The sequence below is a fragment of the Neofelis nebulosa genome, chromosome 3 (assembly GCF_028018385.1).
Source record: "Neofelis nebulosa isolate mNeoNeb1 chromosome 3, mNeoNeb1.pri, whole genome shotgun sequence".
NCBI classification, from domain to species: domain Eukaryota; kingdom Metazoa; phylum Chordata; class Mammalia; order Carnivora; family Felidae; genus Neofelis; species Neofelis nebulosa.
The window spans coordinates 84983728-84995879 of record NC_080784.1 but is presented as its reverse complement, the minus strand read 5'-3'; positions in this window follow the sequence as shown (position 1 = coordinate 84995879).

Sequence of the window (12152 nt, the reverse complement as noted above, 5' to 3'; positions counted from 1 at the left end):
GGAGAGAAAGGATGGAGAGAGATAGATGGTAGCATTACCAAGGGGGCACAAAGAAGGTTTTTAAGATGATGGATATGTTCATTATCTTGACTAGTATTGGATTCACAGGTACATACATATATCCAAAGTTATTAAATCATATACTTTAAATATGCAGCATATTGTATGTCAACCATATCTCAATATTTTACACATATTTTTTAAAAAGATATAAAAATTGTAAATATTTATGCACTGAACATGCAAGCACCTACATACATAGTGTAGCTGTTAACAAACATATAGGAAATAATCAATAGTAACACAATGATAGTAGGGAACTTTAAAACCATACTTACATCAATGGATAGATCATCCAAGAGAAAATCAACAAGGACACACTGGATTTGAATGACACATTGGACCAGATGAACCTAACAGATATTCTCAGAAGATTCCATCCTAAAACAGTGCAGTACACATTCTTTCCAAGCGCACATGGGAAATTCTCCAGAATTGATCATATGTTAGGCCACAAAACAAATCTCAACAAGTTCAGAAAGAATGATGTCACACTATGCATCTTTTCTGATCACAACACTATGAACATAGAAATCAACCAAAATAAAAAAAAATCTGGAAAGAGCAAAAATACATGGAGGTTAAATAACGTGCTACTAAACAATGAATGGGTCAGCCAAGAAATCAAAGAGGAAATTAAAAATATATGGAGACAAATGAAAATGAAAAGACAATGGTCAAAATCTTTGTGATGCGACAAAGGCTGTTCTATGAAGGAAAAATATACTAATAGAGGCCTACCTCCAGAAACAAGAAAAATCTCAGAAAAATGCCTAACCTTACACCTAATGGAGCCAGAAAAAGAAGATTAAACGAAACCCCAAAACAGTAGAAGGAAGGAAATAATAAAGATCAGAGCAGAAATAAATGAAATATAAAAAAACAAACAAAAAAGAAAGTAATAGAACATATCGATCAAACCAAGAACTGTTTCTTTGAAAATATCAACAAAATTGATAAACCTTTAACCTGACTCATTGAGAGAGAGAAAGAGAGAGGACTCATATAAACAAAATCAGAAATGAAGAAAAACAACAACTAATACCACAAAAATACAAATGATTATAAGAGAATATTATGAAAAATCATATGCCAACAAACTGGACAACCTAGAAGAAATGGATAAATTCCTAGAAATATAAACTCCCCAAACTGAATCAGGAATAAATAGAAAAATTGAACAGACTGATTACCAGCAATTAAATTGAATCAGTAATCAAAAAACTCCCAACAAACAAAAGTCCAGGACCAGACAGCTTCACAGATGAATTCTACCAAACATTTAAAGTAGAGGTTATACCTACTCTTCTCAAACTATTCCAAAAATTAGAAGAGGAAGCACATTTCCAAATTCATTCCATGAGGCCATTACTCTAATACCAAAACCAGATAAAGACACTACAAAGAAAGAACTGTAGGCCAATATCTCTGATGAACACAGATTCAAAAATTCTCATTAAAATATTAACAAACTGAACCCAACAATACATTAAAAAAATTATTCATCATGATCAACTGCAATTTATTCCTGGGATGCAAGTGTGTTCAATATACACAAATCAATCAACATAATACATCACATCAAGAGAAAGGATAAAAACTATATTATCTTTTCAACAGATGCAGAAAAAGCATTTGACAAAGTACATCTATTCATGATAAAAATCCCCAATAAAGTAAGTTTAGAGAAAACATACCTCAAAATAGTAAAACTGTATATGAAAAACCCACAACCAACATTAACTTCAATGGTGAAAAACTGAGAGCTTTTGCCCTAAAATAGGGAACAAGACAGGGGTGTCCACTCTCACTACTTTTATTCAACATAATACTAGAAGTCCTAGTCACAGCAATCAGACAAGAAAAATGAATAAAAGGCATCCAAATAGGTAAGGAAGAAGTAAAATTTTCACTATTTGCAGATGACATGATACAATATATAGAAAATGCTAAAGACCACCAAAAAAACTACTGAAACAGATTGAATTCAGTAAAGTTGCAGGATAGAAAGTCAATATACAGAAGTCTATTGCATTTCTATATACTAATAATGAAGTGGCAGGAATAGAAATTAAGAAAACATCCCATTTACAATTGCACCAAAAATAATAAAACACTTAGGAATAAACATAAATAAGGAGAAGACCTATACTCTGAAAACTATAAATGAATGATGAAAGAAATCTAAGATGACACAAACAAAATGGAAAGATATTCCATGCTCATGGATTGGAAGAACAAATATTGTTAAAATTTCTATGGTACGCAAAGCAATCTTCAGATATAATGCAATACCTATCAAAATGCCAACAGCATTTTTCACAGAACCAGAACAAATAATCCTAAAATTTGTATGGAACCACAAAAGACCCTGAATAGTCAAAGCTATGTTGACAAAGAAGAACACAACGGGAAGTATCACAAACCCAGATTTCAAGATATACTACAAATCTGTAGTAATCAGATCAGTATGGTACTGGCACAAAAATACATACATAGATAAATAGAACAGAATAGAAAGTCCAGAAATAAACCCACAACTATATGGTCAACTAATTTGTGACAAAGGAGGCAAGACTGTGCAATGGGAAAAAGACAGTCTCTTCAGTAAATTGTGTTGAGAAAATTGGACAGCTACAAGCAAAAGAACAAAACTGAACCACTTTCTTATGCTATACACAAAAATATAATCTAAATATATCTAGGACCTAATGTGAGACCTGAAAACATAAAAATCCTAAAAGATAGCACAGGCAGTAATTTCTCTGACATTGGCCACAGCAACATTTTTCTAGATATGTCTCCTAGGGCAAGGGAAACAAAAGCAAAAATAAACTATTGGGACTATACCAAATTAAAAAGCTTCCACACATCAAAAGAATCAACAAAACAAAAAGACAACTTACTGAATGGGGAAGATACTTGCAAATGATATATACAATAAGGGATTAATATGCAAAATATATAGAGAACTTATTTAAAATATAATCCAACTAAAAATGGGCAGAAGACCTGAACAGACATTTCTCCAAAGAAGACATACAGATGAACGACAGACACAGGAAAAGATGTTAACATCACTCACCATCAGGGAAAGATAAATCAAAACCACAATGATATACTACTTTATACCTGTCAGAATGGCTAAAATCAAAAACACAAGAAACGAGTGTTGACAAGGATGTGGAGAAAAAGAAATCCTCATGCACCATTAGTGGGAATGCAAACTGGTGTAGCCACTGTGATAAACAGTATGGAGTTTTCTCAAAAAGTTAAAAATAGAATAACCATATGATCCAGTAATTCTACTATTGATCCAGTAATTCCACTATTGGGTAAATATTTACCCAAAGTATTTACCCAAAGAAAATGAAAACACTAATTACAAAGGATATACTCACCCCTATGTTTATTTCAGCATTATTTTCAGTAGCCAAAATATGGAAGCAACCAAACTGTCCATCAATAGATTAATGGATACAGAAAATGTGGTAAATGAATACAATGGAATATTACTCAGCCATAAAAAGGAATGAAATATTGCCATTTGCCACAATATGGATGGTTCTAGTGGGTATAATGCTAAGTGAAATAAGTCAGTAAGAGAAAGACAAATATCCTATAATTTCATTCATACATGAAATTTAAGAACCAAAACAAATGAAAAAAAAAAAAAAACAAAACAAAACGGACAAACCAAGAAACGGACTCTTAACTACAGAACAAATTGATGGTTACCAGAGGGGATGTGGGTGTGTGAATGGGTGAAACAGGTGACGGGTAATAAGAGTAAACTTGTGATGAGCACTGAGGAATGTTCAGAATTGTCAAATCACTACATTGGACACCTAAAACTAATATAACACTTTATGTTAATTTTATGAAACTAAAAAAAAATTAATTAATTTTAAAAAGATTATACCAGAAATTAATAAAATAGAGACAAGACAATAAAAAAATCAATACTAGAGTTTGGTTTTTAAAAAAGATAAACAAATTAACAAACTTTTAGCTATACTAACCAAGAAAAAAAAATTCTCAAACACATTTTAAATGAAAGAAAAGACATTAAAATTGACATCACAGAAATACCAAGTATAGAGGATACTATGAGTCATTATACACCAACAAACTGGATAATCTAGAAAAAAAATTAATAAATTTGTAGCATACAGCCTACCAAGACTGAATCATGAAGAAATAGAGGTTTGAACAGACCTACCAACTAGTAAGGAGATTAAATCAGTAGTAAAACAAAACAAAATAAAACGAAACCCAGAACCAGATGATTTCATTGGTAAACTCTATCAAACACTTCAAAAGAGATTAATGCTGGGGCACCTGGGTGGCTCAGTCAGTTAAGCATCTGACTCTTGATTTCAGCTCAGGTCATGATCTCATGGTTGGTGGGTTTGAGCCCTGCATCCGGCTCTGCATTGATAGCATGGAGCCTGCTTGGGATTGTCCCTCTACCTCTCTCTCCTCCTCCTCTCTCTCTCTCAAACAAAAACAAACAAAAATGAGCAAAGGGCCTGAATAGATATTTTCCCAAGGAAGACATACAAATGTCCAACAGGTACATGAAAAGATACTCAACATCCCTAATCATCTAAGAAATGCAAATCAAAACCACAATGAGATATCACCTCACACCTATTAGAATGTTTTTATCAAAAAGACAAGAAGTAAGAAGACTATTGAGGATGTGAGGAGAAAAATGAACTCTTGTACAGTAATGGTGAAAATGTAAATTGGTGTAGCCTCTATGCAAGACAGTATAGAAGTTCATATATATATATATATATATATATATATATATATATATATAAAATTATCATATGATTCAGCAATCCCACTTCTGAATATATATCTGAAGGAAAAGATCACTATCTTGAAGAGATTTCTGCACTCCATGTCCATCATTATTCCCTATATCCAAGATATGAAAACAACCTAAGTGTCCATAAACAGAGGAATGGATAAAGAAGATATCTCACACACACACACACACACACTGGAATTTTATTCATCCATAAAAAAGAAGGAAATCCTGCCATTTACAACATAAGTGAAACTTGAGAGCATTATGCTGAGTGGCAGAAGACAGAAAAAAAGACAAATACTATATGACCTCACTTATATGTATACTCTAAAAAAAAAAAAAAAAAAAAAAAAGGAGGAATTCATAGAAACTGAGTAGAATGGTGGTTTCCAGGGACTAGGGAATGATAGAAATGGAGAGACGATGGTCAAAGGGTACAAACTTCCAGCTATAAGCTAAGTTCTGGGTATCTAACAGCATGGTGACTATAACTAACAATACTGAGTTATACATTTGAAAGCTGCTTTAAGTATTGATGTTAAATTTTCTCACTACATTTACAAAAAAATTATAGCTATATGAAGTGATGGATGTGTTAATTTATTATGGTAATTATTTCACAATATATACATGTATTAAATCACCTTACATATCTTACACATACACAATGTTATGTCAATTATACATCAATAAAGCTGTAGGAAAATAAAAAACTAAAAATAAACTTAACATGACCAAAACAATTTTTTAGCTCTTCCCACCTCTACTCCAAGATTTCTGCAATCTTTTTCATCAATTCTTCTTATTGCTCTGACCAAGAACTTGGGAATCATCCTTGTCATTTCTCTTTCTCCCACACCCTTCATCCAGTTCATTACCAAACTCTTTTGTTTAATGTTCAATATATATCACTATTTCTACCCCTTGGTCCAAGCCACCGTTATTTCTCTCCAAGGTTATTCCAAGACCTTACTAACCAGTCTCCCTGATTCTACCATTCTTCTCCTACACTCTGCTTTCCACATGTCAGCCAGAACTGTGCTTTCAAATATGTCAGATCATATCACAGTAAGGACAGGATCTGGGAGGGTTGTGAGATCTTACCTACCAGCAAGCTAATAAAATAGCCTGCTAGAGTTTCACAGATACTGACAGAGGCCCAAAGCTGGGTCAGAGACAAAAGACAATTTGTAGTAATAACAGTAGTCATTGTAACATTGTTGCATAAGTTCCCTAAGCCCCAGTTATCACAGGTTGATGTGATGAGGGCCAGGTATTGCCAGTATATGCACTGGGCTATGCTATAGGAATCAGAAAGCCTTGATGTTATATAACTGGTTGGCAATAAACCTGCCTATCTTCCTCTCCCAAGAAAGATAGCTCTATTATCCTACAATATAAACAAACCTGTTACAGGAAAGGAAATAACTCTATCTTCCAAGGCTGCTTGCCATGCAAACATCCTTAAAACGACAGTTCAAAGCAACTTATCTGTCAATGCCTTTGAAGATTTGCAGAAATGTGAGGGGCCCATGGAGACAATCACTTCTCTGCTTAAAACCCGTAATGGCTTTTCATCTCGTTCGAAGTAAAAGCCAAATTCTCTGTAATAGTCTACAAGGAGCTATTTGGTATTGCCCTCTGCTATCTCTTAGATCTCAACCCTTACCACCCACATTTTTACCCACTCAGCTTTGCAGTTTCTTAAAGATGCCATGTGTACTCCCACCTAAACTTATGCTTGAAATACTATTCTTCCAGATATCTGCTGTTGTCACTCCTTTAGTTGTATCTTGTCTAATGTCACCTTATCCAAGACACTCTTCCAGACCACTCTATATAAAAGAAGTAATTATAAAATAATACCCGCTAGTACTTCCTATCCCCTTTATCCTGCTTTATATTCCTTCATTGTTAATCAACACCGGACACCATATCTATTTGCTTGCTTTTGGTTTACAGTCAAATGCATCTCGTCAATATGAAAGTCCCACTGGGGCATTTGGAATAGTGTCTGGCACATAGTACCTGAGAGGAAGAAGAAAACAAAGCAAGAGAGAGGTAAGGAGAAAAGGAAAGAGGCAGGGAGGAAAAGAAGGAAGAATAGCAAAGGAGGAAGGAGGGTGGAAGTAAAGGAGGAAAGAGAGAGGTCAAAAATTATTCTAAGGTGGTTAGTCTGAGGAAGTATGAGGAGGGTAGCACCAAGGACTGAGAACTTGGTCATGATTCATTCTTTTTTTAAAAAGATCATTTAAAAATTTTTTCAAGGTCAAATATCAGTTGTTAAAATTTATTGAAATGTTCTGCTTTATGCCACTATTTCTCATTTACTGTGTCCTCATATGGCAGAGGGAAAGAGAGGGTATGGTCTTTGGTGTCTCTTCTTATAATCCCATCATGAAGGCTTCACCTGATGACCTCACCTAAACCTAATTATGTTTCAAAGTCTCCATCTCAAATACCAACACATTGGGAGTTAGGGCCTCAAAATGTGAATTGTGATGGGCATGGGAGAATACAATATCAGTCCATAGCAACCCTTAATATGAACAACACAAAGAAGATAAAAGTTCCTTCTTAAGTCCCGTCCAGGTGACTTAAGTCACCCACATTCTACCTTCTAACCTGGTTCATTTTCCCTAGAGGCCTATAGACTAGGGTGACCAGGAGGATTTGGGTTACATCTCTTAGAAACATCTCAAACCAAAATGGACTCCTTAAAATTTTCACCTAAAATGAATAATCACAACCTCAACTTGGATCTGTTTTTTAATTCTTAAGATATAAACATAAGGCATCCAGTACAACCTCCTTCCTCCCTGAATTCACTTCCAGGAAAGGCGCTTCCTTTCCATGCTGGAAGGCAATAGATGCTTAGGCCTGGGGCTCACTCCACCTGTCAATGATCAGAATTGTACTACATGCTACTTATCTCTATGAGATATTGTTGGGGGGATGGATGGTGAAAATGATTAATATTTGAAACAGAAGCTGCTTAATTTTTGTCACCAATGTCCTGTAAATATAATCTGACTGAAATTTTCTGGTACTATGTTTCTTCTTGCTGTTCTTGTATATTCACTATAATACAATATATAAGAATTATCAAATGAAGATAAATGATTGTAATTAAAAATTGCAAATCATATCTGGCTTTAAAATATTTATTGATCTAATAAACAATTCCCTTTTTTAATTTTTTAATGTTTATTTTTTTTTGAGGGATGGAGAGAGAGAGAGACAGAGTGTGAGCGGGAGAGGGGCAAAGAGAGAGGGAGACACAGAATCCAAAGCAGGCTCCGGGCTCTGAGCTGTCAGCACAGACACCAATGCAGGGCTTGAACTCACCTTTCAAACCATGAGATCATGACCTGAGCCAAAGTCGGACTTTTAACCTACTGAGCCACCCAGGCACCCCTGATAAACAATTCTTAATTTATTTAATTTACAAAATAATTCTGTTTTCTAACACTTGACTCAAAAAAAACTGCTTCCCTCAAAAAGCTGCCCATAGAAACATACAAGGCAATGTCATTTGTAAAAAATATGTTAAGTCTTGCTAGCGTTTGGGAAAATTAAAATTAAAATGAGTCCCTACTTTTGGACATCAAATTAACATAGATGTTTCTAAATAATTTTTATTGTTAGCAAGGACACGGTGGGAGTATAAATTGGAGTAATCTTTCTGCAAAGAGATTAAATACCTAAGTAAATAAATAAATATCAAAGACCATGAAATATCAAATAAATAAATATTAAAGGTTCTTGACTCATCAATTACCATTACTCACTGTATCCTAACAAAATAAAGATGCATACAAAGATTTAGCACCATTATTTACTATCTTGAACATTTAGATACCATCCAAAACTCAACAATATGGAATCAATTAAATAAATATGGTATATTTCTACAATAAAACACCACAAGTGTTTTAGGTAAACATGGAATGGCATGCAAAGATGTACCTCATCTATTGTTAAGTGAAAAACTGTTACCAAACAGTATGTATAATGTATAGTTTGACTCAGAGAAAGAAGGAAAGAAAAACTCCATGCTCAAAATGGACCTCTCAGGCGTGCTATATTTTTTCCCTTTGTTTTTGCTTATCTGTTTCCTAAGTCTTCAATAATGATAAATGCTTTTGTAAAAACAGGAATGTCTGCTCTTTATTCTACTTCTCAATATTAAAATTCACTGACATCTACACATTTATAAATACAATTTGCAATGTTTTAGCTGATACATATCCCTGCACACATGTTTTTGGTTTCACACATACATACTTTCTTGACTCATAAATTCTCATGTGAATGTATAAGTTCCAAAAGGTCAAGAACAATTACATCTAATTCTTTAAACCTCATGGTGCCTAAGAAAGTTAAACACAGAAAAATTACACAAATTACTATTTATTGAATACATGAATCAGAAATATGTGATGGAAAAGGTATAAAAATTAAAAGTAGATAAAATGTGTCTAAATTGCTGTTGTCTATACTCTAAATATGTTTGATTAATATTTCCCAAGTCAAACATTCATCTCTTTTCCCACAAATACTGTCTCTGCTTCAAAGCTATTATTATTTGAGACTCTGTCTTTTCCTCAAGGTCTCAGTTCAAACTTTTGTTCAAAATAGCATCACCAGAGTTATGAGCCCTGACACTGGGTTGACCTGCCTGCCAACTTTATCATTACTTAAAAATCATGGTCAGTGCAGAGCCTGGGTGGCTCAGCTGGTTGAGTGACCAACTTCAGCTCAGGTCATGATCTCACAGTTCGTGAATTCGAGCCCTGCTTCGGGCTCTGTGTTGACAGTTCAGAGCCTGGAGCCTCCTTTGGATTCTGTGTCTCCTTCTCTCTCAGCTCCTCCTCTGCTTGTGCTCTGTCTCTCAAAAATAAATAAACATTTGAAAAAAATTAAAAAAGGAAAATCATGGACAAATGCACCTATTACACTTCCGGAAATTTTTTTCTATAGATACGTTATAAAAGATACACATTCAGCATTCTTTATAATAGCAAAACACTGGCAATAATTTAAATATTTATTAACAGATGCATGAGTAGATTATATGCCATGAATATAATAGAACATATGACACCTTTTTTAATTTTAATTTTATTTATTTTTTTAAATTTACATCCAAATTAGTTAGCATATAGTGCAACAATGATTTCAGGAGTAGATTCCTTAGTGCCCCTTACCCATTTAGCCCATCCCCCCTCTCACAACCTCTCCAGTAACCCTCAGTTTGTTCTCCATATTTATGAGTCTCTTCTGTTTTGTCCCCCTCCCTGTTTTTACATTATTTTTGTTTCCCCTCCCTTATGTTCATCTGTTTTGTCTCTTAAAGTCCGCACATGAGTGAAGTCATATGATATTTGTCTTTCTCTGACTAATTTCACTTAGCATAATACCCTCCAGTTCCATCCACATAGTTGCAAATGGCAAGATTTCATTCTTTTTTATTGCTGAGTAATACTCCATTGTGTGTGTGTGTGTGTGTGTATGTGTGTGTGTGTGTGTATATATATATATATATATATATATATATATCTTCTGTATCCATTCGTCAATCAATGGGCATTTGGGTTCTTTCCATACTTTGCCTATTGTTGATAGTGCTGCTATAAATATGGGGGTGCATGTGTCCCTTTGAAACAGCACACCTGTATCCCTTGGATAAATGCCTAGTAGTGCCATTGCTGGGTCATAGCGTAGTTCTATTTTTAGTTTTTGAGGAACCTCCGTACTGTTTTCCAGAGTGGCTGCATCAGCTTCATTCCCACCAACAATGCAAAAGAGATCCTCTTTCTCTGCATCCTCGCCCACATCTGTTGTTTCCTGAGTTGTTAATGTTAGCCATTCTTACAAGTGTGAGGTGGTATCTCATGGTGGTTTTGATTTGCATTTCCCTCATGATGAGTGAAGTTGAGCATTTCTTCATGTGTTGGTTGGCCATGTGGATGTCTTCTTTGGAGACATGTCTATTCATGTCTTTTGCCCATTTCTTCACTGGATTATTTGATTTTTGGGTGTTGAGTTTGAGAAGTTCTTTATAGATTTTGGATACTAACATTTATTTGATATGTCATTTGCAAATATCTTCTCCCATTCCGTCGGTTGCCTTTTAGTTTTCCTGATTGTTTCCTTCGCTGTGCAGAAGCTTTTTATTTTGATGAGGTCCCAGTAGTTCATTTTTGCTTTTGTTTCACTTGCCTCCAAAGATGTGTTGAGTAAGAAGTTGCTACGGGCAAGATCAAAGAGGTTTTTGCCTGCTTTCTCCTCAAGCATTTTGATGGCTTCCTGTCTTACATCGAGGTCTTTCATCCATTTTGAGGTTATTTTTGTGTATGGTGTAAGAAAGGGGTCCAGGTTCATTCTTCTGCATGTCGCTGTCCAGTTTTCCCAGCACCACTTGCTGAAGAGACTGTCTTTATTCCATTGGATATTCTTTTCTGCTTTGTCAAAGATTAGTTGGCCATACGTTTGTGGGTCCATTTCTGGGTTCTCTATTCAGTTCCATTGATCTGAGTGTCTGTTCTTGTGCCCGTACCATACATAGTGTCTTGATGGGTTACAGCTTTGTAGTATAGCTTGAAGTCTGGGAATGTGATGCCTCCTGCTTTGGTTTTCTTTTTCAAGATTGCTTTGGCTATTCAGGGTCTTTTCTGGTTCCATACAAATTTTAGGATTATTTGTCCTAGCTCTGTGAAGAATGCTGGTGTTATTTTGATAGGAATTGCATTGCCTATGTAGACTGCTTTGGGTAGTACTGACATTTTAACAATATTTGTTCTTCCTGTCCAGGAGCATGGAATCTTTTTTCTTTTTTTTTTGTGTGTGTGTCTTGTTCAATTTCTTACATAAGCTTTCTATAGTTTTCAGGGTATAGATTTTTCACCTCTTTGGTTAGATTTATTCCTAGGTATTTTATGGTTTTTGGTGCAACTGTAAATGGGATTTATTCCTTGATTTCTCTTTCTGTTGCTTCATTGTTGGTGTATAAGAATGCAACCGATTTCTGTGCATTGATTTTGTATTCTGCAACTTTGCTGAATTCATGAATCAATTCTAGCAGTTTTTTGGTAGAATCTTTTGGGTTTTCCATATAGACTATCATGTCATCTGCGAAGAGTGAAAGTTTGACCTCCTCTTGGACGATTTGGAAGCCTTTTATTTCTTTATGTTGTCTGATTGCAGAGGCTAAGACTTCCAATACTATGTTGAATAACAGTGGTGAGAGTGGACATGCCTGTCTTGT